This window comes from Procambarus clarkii, chromosome 7 (genome assembly GCF_040958095.1).
Source record: "Procambarus clarkii isolate CNS0578487 chromosome 7, FALCON_Pclarkii_2.0, whole genome shotgun sequence".
Classification (NCBI taxonomy): Eukaryota; Metazoa; Arthropoda; class Malacostraca; order Decapoda; family Cambaridae; genus Procambarus; species Procambarus clarkii.
The window spans coordinates 9,579,998-9,590,709 of record NC_091156.1 but is presented as its reverse complement, the minus strand read 5'-3'; positions in this window follow the sequence as shown (position 1 = coordinate 9,590,709).

The following is a 10,712-nucleotide window of genomic DNA, read 5'->3' as shown; positions in this document are numbered from 1 at the left end:
TCCCTTATTTTATCCTCCTTTTCTCGTCTCTCCCCTATCTCTTCCATTCCCTAAACCTGGCTATTTTTGCACTAGGTAATTCCCTTGTGGATATTTAGTGTGGTCATTATGTGGTGCGCCTAACGTGGGTACAGCAGGTACAGCAGCGGTGTTTGTGGCCCCAGCACCGCCAGCATGATAGTCAGGGGGGGGCTTTACTGTAGCGGCGTGGCTGGTGGTGGTGGTGGGCCCACTGTAGCGGCGTGGCTGGTGGCGGTCCTACTGTAGCGGCGTGGCTGGTGGTGGTCCCACTGTAGCGGCGTGGCTGGTGGTGGTGGTCCCACTGTAGCGGCGTGGCTGGTGGTGGTGGTCCCACTGTAGCGGCGTGGCTGGTGGTGGTGGTCCCACTATAGCGGCGTGGCTGGTAGTGGCTCCACTATAGCGGCGTGGCTGGTAGTGGTGGTCCCACTGTAGCGGCGTGGCTGATGGTGGTCCCACTGTAGCGGCGTGGCTGATGGTGGTCCCACTGTAGCGGCGTGGCTGATGGTGGTCCCACTGTAGCGGCGTGGCTGATGGTGGTGGCTCCACTATAGCGGCGTGGCTGGTGATGGTGGTCCCACTGTAGCGGCGTGGCTGGTGGTGGTGGTGGCCCCACTGTAGCGGCGTGGCTGGTGGTGGTGGTGGCCCCACTGTAGCGGCGTGGCTGGTGGTGGTCCCACTATAGCAGCGTGGCTGGTGGTGGTGGTCCCACTGTAGCGGCGTGGCTGGTGGTGGTGGTCCCACTGTAGCGGCGTGGCTGGTAGTGGCTCCACTATAGCGGCGTGGCTGGTGGTGGTGGTCCCACTGTAGCGGCGTGGCTGGTGGTGGTGGTCCCACTATAGCGGCGTGGCTGGTGGTGGTGGTCCCACTGTAGCGGCGTGGCTGGTGGTGGTGGTCCCACTGTAGCGGCGTGGCTGGTAGTGGCTCCACTATAGCAGCGTGGCTGGTGGTGGTGGTCCCACTGTAGCGGCGTGGCTGGTGGTGGTGGTCCCACTATAGCGGCGTGGCTGGTGGTGGTGGTCCCACTATAGCGGCGTGGCTGGTGGTGGTGGTCCCACTGTAGCGGCGTGGCTGGTAGTGGCTCCACTATAGCAGCGTGGCTGGTGGTGGTGGTCCCACTGTAGCGGCGTGGCTGGTGGTGGTGGTCCCACTATAGCGGCGTGGCTGGTGGTGGTGGTCCCACTATAGCGGCGTGGCTGGTGGTGGTGGTCCCACTGTAGCGGCGTGGCTGGTAGTGGCTCCACTATAGCAGCGTGGCTGGTGGTGGTGGTCCCACTGTAGCGGCGTGGCTGGTAGTGGTGGCCCCACTATAGCGGCGTGGCTGATGGTGGTCCCACTGTAGCGGCGTGGCTGGTGGTGGTGGTCCCACTATAGCGGCGTGGCTGGTGGTGGTCCGCGTGTCACGCCTCTATAGTGCCGGCTCTTCTCCAAGACATATGTTGTTCTTGGCACTCCAGGATCTCCTCTTCCCTCCTGCAGGTCTTAACTCCCATCTTCCGTTTTATCCTGTGTGTTGTGTGTCAGCTAGAAAAGAATGTGCTGAGGGGTGAGAAGGTCCCAGGAGGGTGGGTGGGGGGGCGTGAGTGCCGAGTGAGGTCCCGGAGTGTGTGATGAGTGTCAGCTGGATCATATCCAGTGTCCACAGGTGCCAGGGACCACATGGAGTGTCCACAGGTGCAAGGGAAGGAAACGGGAAAGGTGCAGTAAGCAGAGGTACGGCCGTCCTCACACGACAACTACCCTTGACACACAGGAAGTACACCTCACGTGCAGGCATTACACTTGGGAGTAGCAGGAAAGGTGTTGCGGTGAATAAGGGAGTACCTCAACAGGAAAAAGGGGCGAGTGACGTTGAGGAATGAGTAACTAAGAGTGGCGAGATGTTACTCACTGGGTCCCCCAAGACGTCAGAGTATGCAGAGGAAAAGGGTAATGTGTAGTCTGAAAAGTCCTCGTTAATTTCATTGTACTAGTGCCAAATAATGTAAGTACGGGAATTAGAGACAGGAGGCCGGATATAAGCTGCCAAATGGGAGGAGAGGCCGTCCTAGAATCGCACACACACACACACACACACACACACACACACACACACACACACACACACACACACACACACACACACACACACACACACACACACAGATACACACATCACACCCCGCCAAACACACACCGAAACTACAACGTTGGTACAACGTTCGAACAAGTTTTAACACCTCCTAACCAATTATAACAACCAATATAGCAAGTTACAACAACGTTCTAATACGTCATAAACACGTTAAGCCAAGATGTAACAACATTATTACAAGTTGTAACAAGCGGAAAATAGAGACAGTTTCGGTTTGTGTTTCCAGGGACCGAACACATCTCATAAAGCACATGTGAGCCGGATAACATCAGCTGCATGTGCGACGTTAGTTAACACAAGGGCTATCTTGAGGTTATCTTGAGATGATTTCGGGGCTTTAGTGTCCCCGCGGCCCGGTCCTCGACCAGGCCTCCACCCCCAGGAAGCAGCCCGTGACAGCTGACGAACTCCCGGGTACCTATTTACTGCTAGCTAACAGGGGCATTCAGGATGAAGAAACTTTGCCCATTTGTTTCTGCCTCGTGCGGGAATCGAACCCGCGCCACAGAATTACGAGTCCTGCGCGCTATCCACCAGGCTACGAGGCCCCGGGCTGCACGCAGAAACATTACCAAACAATCACTCGGGACACTGCTTACCACCTACGTCGTGCACAAGTGCGTGAATACGGGGCCATCACGTGGAGGGCGGAGGTCAATATCCCATCTTGCATAAAATATGATAAAACTTACTAAATCCAGAGGAACACTACCAAACTCACCCCTGAACTGAGGGGCATGAGTTATGACAAATAAACGAAGGAACTAAACCTCACGTCTATGAAAAAAAAAAATGGGAACATGATCATGACATAGAAAATATTCTAAATGAACTAGGGGGTTAACAAGGATAGATTTATCGATATGGAAAGGACATCAATAAGGTTCACACCGGGATGTTAGAACGAACTTCTCTAGTACGAAAGTATTAAAGGAATAGAATGAGTCAGGAAATGAAGTAGTTGAGGCAGATGTCATACACGAACTGGCATGTTAATATGACAACCCAAACAGTTCACGAACTTGTATGCCAGTCGATTAAAGGTCCCGAGGCGGGACCCAAGAGCTGAACTCGGACTTCCTCAAGCGCAGCTGTGTGAGGTAGTGTCCCCTCGTACACATTTCCACCCTGAACTCCATTCAATCTGTGATACGCGTCTCTGCAGAGCGCGGGTAGCTCATACGCCCGGGTAGCTCATACGCCCGGGTAGCTCATACACCCGGGTAGCTCATACGCCCGGGTAGCTCATACGCCCGGGTAGCTCATACGCCCGGGTAGCTCATACGCCCGGGTAGCTCATACGCCCGGGTAGCTCATACGCCCGGGTAGCTCATACACCCGGGTAGCTCATACACCCGGGTAGCTCATACGCCCCGGGTAGCTCATACGCCCGGGTAGCTCATACGCCCGGGTAGCTCATACGCCCCGGGTAGCTCATACACCCGGGTAGCTCATACGCCCGGGTAGCTCATACACCCGGGTAGCTCATACGCCCGGGTAGCTCATACACCCGGGTAGCTCATACGCCCCGGGTAGCTCATACGCCCGGGTAGCTCATACGCCCGGGTAGGGAGCCGCCGCCTGCCGCACCCACATTACAGCTTATTCTCAGTCTACTGATGACTTGTATTGGCAATTGGAGCTCCCACTGCTTAGCCAAGTCACGCTGTAGTTGCTTACTCTGTTACCTGGCCCAGCTGTGCTATAGTTGCTTTCTCAGTTGCCTGGTCAGTGTGTTACTCTCCCTGTTGCTTGAGCGAGTCACTGTCTAGTTGCTTCCTTAATTACCTGGCTAAGGTGTTGCCTTCTAAGTTGCTTGAGCAAGCCGCGGGGGAGTTGCTTGTTTAGCTATCTGGTCAACTTTGGGTGGGATTTCTTTTGCAGGTTATCAACCGTGTTCACCGTAGTTACGTGATTGATTGATGAAGATTAAGCCACCCAAAAGGTGGCAGGGGCATGAATAGCCCGTAAGTGGTGGCCCTTTTGAGCCATCACCAGTATCAATAGATGATACTGGAGATCTGTGGAGGCGCAACTGCACCCTGCGTGACGGGAGATGTCTCCCGGACCAAATGGTGACCAAATGGTATATAGTTACGTCGCCCAGTACCCCTGATTAAGTCATTGTGTAGCTTCCTCCTCAGTTACCGGAGAGGCTTGTAAGCGTGTTCCTTGTGTTGGGGTGCTAGAGATTTAACAATGGTAGTGTGAAAATAAAGGAGGGTAGAAATAGCCTAAGCTACTCTATCCCTTTGAGATGTATTTTTTTTCTTGTCTCAATAAACTTACTTGAACTTGTGTGAAAATAACAAATGGTTATAAATATGATTTCATTTATCTCTTTAGCATTTATTCACTTGAATTGATCAGCCTGTCCTCACTACATATTTATCTCGAAATTAAATGGGGAAAGTTTGTGGGTTTAGAACGAATGAAGATAGTGTATATAGTGATGAATATGCATACTAAAATTACCCTCCATAAGTCAGTCTGGGGCCCTCGGAGGATCAGCTGTGGTCCTCACACACGCCCCTTCCTGGGGCGTGTGTAACAAAAAGGAGGCCTGGTCGAGAACCGGGCCGCGGGGGACGCTAAGCCCCGAGATCATCTCAAGAGATAACCTCACCTGGGCAACCTCTGCTGCTAGTGCAATATTGTACTTCTGTAATGTGTAACCATCTTAACTACACACCTTCACTATCACTCACCGCCTTCCCTACTCTTCACTATCACTCACCGCCTTCCCTACCCTTCACTATCACTCACCGCCTTCCCTACCCTTCACTACTTTCCCTCTTCTTCACCGTATTTCCTACTCTTCACCATCTCTTTTTCCTACCCTTCACTGTTTTCCGTACACATCACCATGTTCCCTACTTCACGTCTCCCGTCCTATAATTCACCAACTTCCCTACCCTGGGAGGGAGCCGGTCGGCCGAGCGACCGGCTCCGCCGAACCTTGGACTTGTGGTCCTGGGTTCGATCCCAGGCGCCGGCGAGAAACAATGGGCAGAGTTTCTTTCACCCTATGCCCCTGTTACCTAGCAGTAAAATAGGTACCTGGGTGTTAGTCAGCTGTCACGGGCTGCTTCGTGGGGGTGGAGGCCTGGTCGAGGACCGGGCCGCGGGGACACTAAAGCCCCGAAATCATCTCAAGATAACCTCAAGATAACCTTTTGCAATTTACTGAAGCCACACTCACCAAGTGTCCTAATGTGTGATTTTCAGTTTTACCTGAGCTAGTGGAGCGTGTGTGGGGGAGGGGGAGGGTGTAGGTGGTCAGAAAGTGGCACAGTGCCAGTTTAAGAGTGGGTGTGGTGTTGGGAGAGGGGGCCAGGGCCATGTAGAGGGACAACAGCTGGCAGAGGGCCAGGCTGGGGGGGCCAAACGGCCGCCAGGGCTGGATGCCAGCGAGGGTCACGGCGGTAAATACATTGTTGGCACTGTTCCTGCTCGCCTCCCCCCCCCCCATCCACTGTGTAGGTGGCACAGCGCACATCAAACTCAAAATTTAATCGTTTAATGAAATACATATTTGCTTACATTGTTAACGCTGAAGTCAATGGATCCAACTGTAAATTGATGAAGATGAGATTTTGGACAAACATTATAATTTATGTACGTATATCAACGATCACTAATATAGTGAGTGTACATACTCGCCAAGGTGTGCTTAGCCCACCCTCTCACCTATCAGTAGTTCAATGCAGTGACCCTTTTTCACTCTTTTTCTCATATTTACATTTGTTGTTGGTTGGCTGAAAACGTTCCCATCTTATAGGTCATGGTAAGCCTTACCCACTAGTTTCCTTCGAATATACGACCCACCAGTGGTTTAACAGCTCTCATGCTTGCCAGTATGGCAGCTCTCATGCTTGCCAGTATGGCAGCTCTCATGCTTGCCAGTATGGCATATGCTGATGTTATTCAGCCTATTATTCTCTTAAGTTGCTACAATGGACAAAATACGGGATGGTAAAATGCGTGAAGCCAAGATATCCACCTATGCTCCTAGTCTTATATTTCTTAGGTTAAACTCTAGTTGCCACTGTTCAGATTTAAACTAAGGTGATTTAATTAAGTTTGCAATGAATTGCAGTCCTCTTCAGTTTTAATGTCTCATTAGCTTAGCATCATCAGCAAACATTAATACGAATGAACTTAATGTATTAAATCATTTACATATATCAGGAACAGAATAAGCCCAAGTACCGACTCTTGAGGTACTCCACTCCTTGCATCTCAACATTCCGATACGTCTTCTCTTACTATGACTCTTTACAATATTCCTGAAAGGTGCCCCTTCAATCACTTTAGTACTCTTCTCAATATGCCAATATGTTTTTTCCTAGTTTGTGTCGCTTGTGAAGACCTGTGTCAAACGCTATTTGGCAGTCCGGAAAAATGCAGTCCGTCCAGCTCTCCGTCAACCATTTACTTGTTGCCATAGAACTCTCAGTAAGTTGGTCAAGCACGAGTTTGATTGGCTGAACCCACTATTGATGTTTGGGAAATCATGTTTTCAGTTATCAGTTTTCTACCAGTTTTCAGTTATCAGTTTTCTACCAGTTTTCTTTTAATCAGTCAATCTCAAATATTTTACAGGGAATGCTTGTTAGCGATATTGGTTTGTAGTTCAGTGGCTTCTGTTTGTCATCCTCTCTTGTATATATAGATACCACATTAGCCACTATTCAGAATCCAGGCACTTCCCCCCTTTTTAGTGAGTCGTTGAAGACTTGTGTGGACATAGAAAGAGGTCCACACAAGTCTTCATCCTTCTCCTATGGCATCCACGGTGAGATCTTGCCGGAGCTTGTGGCTTTCATCACACATCCACCACATCCATTGTGTCCTTATTTCCATTGGTGTCGTTTCTATTTCGATCTGCCTTGCCTCTGGTAGAACCAGTTTCATCAGAAATCATAGATGTGTGTGCGCGTGCATACATGCAATGCATTGAAATGTCCAGGACCGTGGCTGGGGTTTGAACATCTACCTGTGTTATGCATATGCAAGAGGAGTTCTGCACTATCTAACCATATAAGGGACAGTGTTTTTCCAGCAAGCTCCACTGATAACGGGCTCACTATAGCCCGTGCTACTTGCCCCGCTTCTGTGCCAGGTAAGACCACTACGGGCTCACCATAGCCCGTGCTACTTGGAACTTGTTGTTCCGAATAGCTGAATCTTAAACAACAACAACAACATTCAGCTGATTCAACCCAGGGCCTGGCAGCTGAGTGGACAGCGCTTCGGATTCGTAGTCCTGAGGTTCCTGATTCGATCCCCGGTGGAGACAGAAACAAATGGGCAGTTTCTTTTACCCTGATGCTACTGTTACCTAGCAGTAAATAGGTACCTGGGAGTTAGACAGCTGCTACGGGCTGCTTCCTGGGAGAGTGTAACAAAAAGGAGGCCTAGTTGAAGACCGGGCCACGGGGACGCTGAGCCCCGAAATCATCTCAAGATAACCTCAAGCCCATTTTTCTCATGTGCATTTGGGTTATATATATATATATATATATATATATATATATATATATATATATATATATATATATATATATATATATATATATATATATATATATATATATATATATAGTCAGCCATTTCATGAAGCTCACGTTTTAGGTAATGGAACATTATTTTATACTAAATTCGAATAGGCTGTGGGTTGACCAGACCACACACTAGAAGGTGAAGGGACGACAGACGTTTCGGTCCGTCCTGGACCATTCTCAAGTCGATTGTGACTTGAGTCAATAGAATATTGACTATTAAATTCTCAAAGTCAAGGTTGTGGGTTCCAAATAAAGATCTTAAAATTCTCCAGTCATGGATCTTGGAATTTGTAAGCATCTCTTTGCAACTTGGGGACCACTTGGGTTTATTATGATATTGGAATGGCCAGAATTTAGATACTCTTTAAATTTAACGTAGAGCCTTCAAGAATAAGAATGTCGTCTTCATGACGTCAGTAGAAGAAAACAGGTTTAGCTAACTTTTTTTTAACAGAAACCACAAATCAAACTTGCAATATATAGACCCAGTGGCAAGCCCATTGCAACACTCAAATTATTTGTAAAAATACAATTAAACATGAATATAGTGTCGAGTTCTCAACAGACAATTTTAAGAGTTTTTGTTTTTATTAAGACCATCTTCAATGCAATTTACCTAATTTCCTTAGAAAATCTAAGGCTTCATTAAAGAACATATAATTTACCAGGGAGCCGGTCGGCCGAGCGGACAGCACACTGGACTTGTGATCCTGTGGTCCCGGGTTCGATCCCAGGCGCCGGTAAGAAACAATGGGCAGCGTTTCTTTCACCCTATGCCACTGTTACCTAGCAGTAAAATAGGTACCTGGGTGTTAGTCAGCTGTCACGGGCTGCTTCCTGCGGGTGGTGGCCTGGTCGAGCACTTTTTGTTCCAAGTAGCTGAATCTTAAACAACAACAACATATTGACTACCGTGGCATGTGGCTGCCTCAGCAAATTTGTTTTACGGGCTCACCATAGCCCGTGCTACTTGGAACTTCTTGTTCTGAGTAGCTGAATCTAAAACAACAACAACAACAAATTTGTTTACGGGCTATTCATGCCCGTGCCACCTCTTGGGTGGCTTAATCTGCATCAATCAGTCAATCTAATTTGTATACACTGATCCTTTGCTTTTCAAAATGTTGACAGGATCAACTCTGGAGACTTAATTTTTCGACTTACTTTCAAGTAAAGAAAACAAAATATTTCATTCACATTTAACATATTTAACAGTTAACAAAGTGTGGAGAGGAGGGCAGCTTGGGCCAGCATGGCGGGGAGTGTCGTGGCCGGCTGTCAGGCTGTGTACAGGTGTAGATATAGCTGTGACGGAGGTGTAAGTAAGGTGTGTGTGTGTGTGGAGGCGGATATTCTGGGCACACCCCACACCCCAGCCATTTATACGTTGAGTCACCAGACGCACCCAGGCCTCCCTATCAACTTGGCTCCCAGTACCTCTCTTTAGCTATGTGGGGGCCTCTTGGGACTAGGGAGGGAGGGAGGTATGGAGACCTGTTGTGAGAGAGAGAGAGAGGGAGGGGCTGGTTCATGCTTGGAGTTACTGGGTTACAGTTGCCTCGTGTGGGCCAGTAAACTTGCTACAGCTGCCTCGTGTGGGCCAGTAAACTTGCTACAGCTGCCTCGTGTGGGCCAGTAAACTTGCTACAGCTGCCTCGTGTGGGCCAGTAAACTTGCTACAGCTGCCTCGTGTGGGCCAGTAAACTTGCTACAGCTGCCTCGTGTGGGCCAGTAAACTTGCTACAGCTGCCTCGTGTGGGCCAGTAAACTTGCTACAGCTACCTCGTGTGGGCCAGTAAACTTGCTACAGCTGCCTCGTGTGGGCCAGTAAACTGGCTACAGCTGCCTCGTGTGGGCCAGTAAACTGGCTACAGCTGCCTCGTGTGGGCCAGTAAACTGGCTACAGCTGCCTCGTGTGGGCCAGTAAACTGGCTACAGTTGCTTATGGAAGATAAAATAACATACTTCAATGAATAGAGAGGAAGGCTCCATTTTAGCATATCATCATAACTTGTACAACATGGTTGCTCCTCACACTATAAATTAAAGACACAGTTTAGAGCAGAGATTGTTGACCAGACCACACACTAGAAGGTGAAGGGACGACGACGTTTCGGTCCGTTCTAGACCATTCTCAAGTTCTAGTGTGTGGTCTAGTCAACATTCTTCAGCCACGGTATTGTGACTCATCGCCTGCATAGAGCAGAGAGATCGAGTAATCATCCACATTCACTCAAATATAATCTACCACTTACGGGGCTATTCATGCCCATGCTACCTCTTGGGTGGCTTAATCTTCATCAATCAATCAATCAATCTAGAGCAGAGATTTTCAACCTTTATCAGCTCTCGGCACACTGAACAAGGTGCTGAAATTTAAGACACGTCGTAAGTTTGTAAGGAGAGGCTTTTATATATAAACGGGTATTAAGATTTGTGTTTAAAAGTTTAATAGCAGTTTAAGCAGTCTCCGTGGTGTAGTGGTAAGACACTCGCCTGGCGTTCCGCGAGCGCTGTGTCATGGGTTCGTATCCTGGCCGGGGAGGATTTACTGGGCGCAATTCCTTAACTGTAGCCTCTGTTTAACGCAACAGTAAAATGTGTACTTGGATGAAAAAACGATTCTTCGCGGCAGGGGATCGTATTCCAGGGACCATAGGATTAAGGACTTGCCCGAAACGCTACGCGTACTAGTGGCTGTACAAGAATGTAACAACTCTTCTATATATCTCAAAAAAAAAAAAAAAAAAAAAAAAAAAAAAAAAAAAAATTCTAATCATGGAGGTATATTTAAATAATGTTGATTATCTGTTTCACAAGATTGGTTTAATATTAATGTTCATATTTCTAATTATTCCTGTTATTTATTATTTATTTTTTTAACCTTTCGTCAAAGTCCAGAGGTACTCAAAGTATTAGTACTTTGAGGGTACTAATATAGCCTTTTACTATATAAAGGCTACTATATAGCCTATACTATATAGCAAAGTACT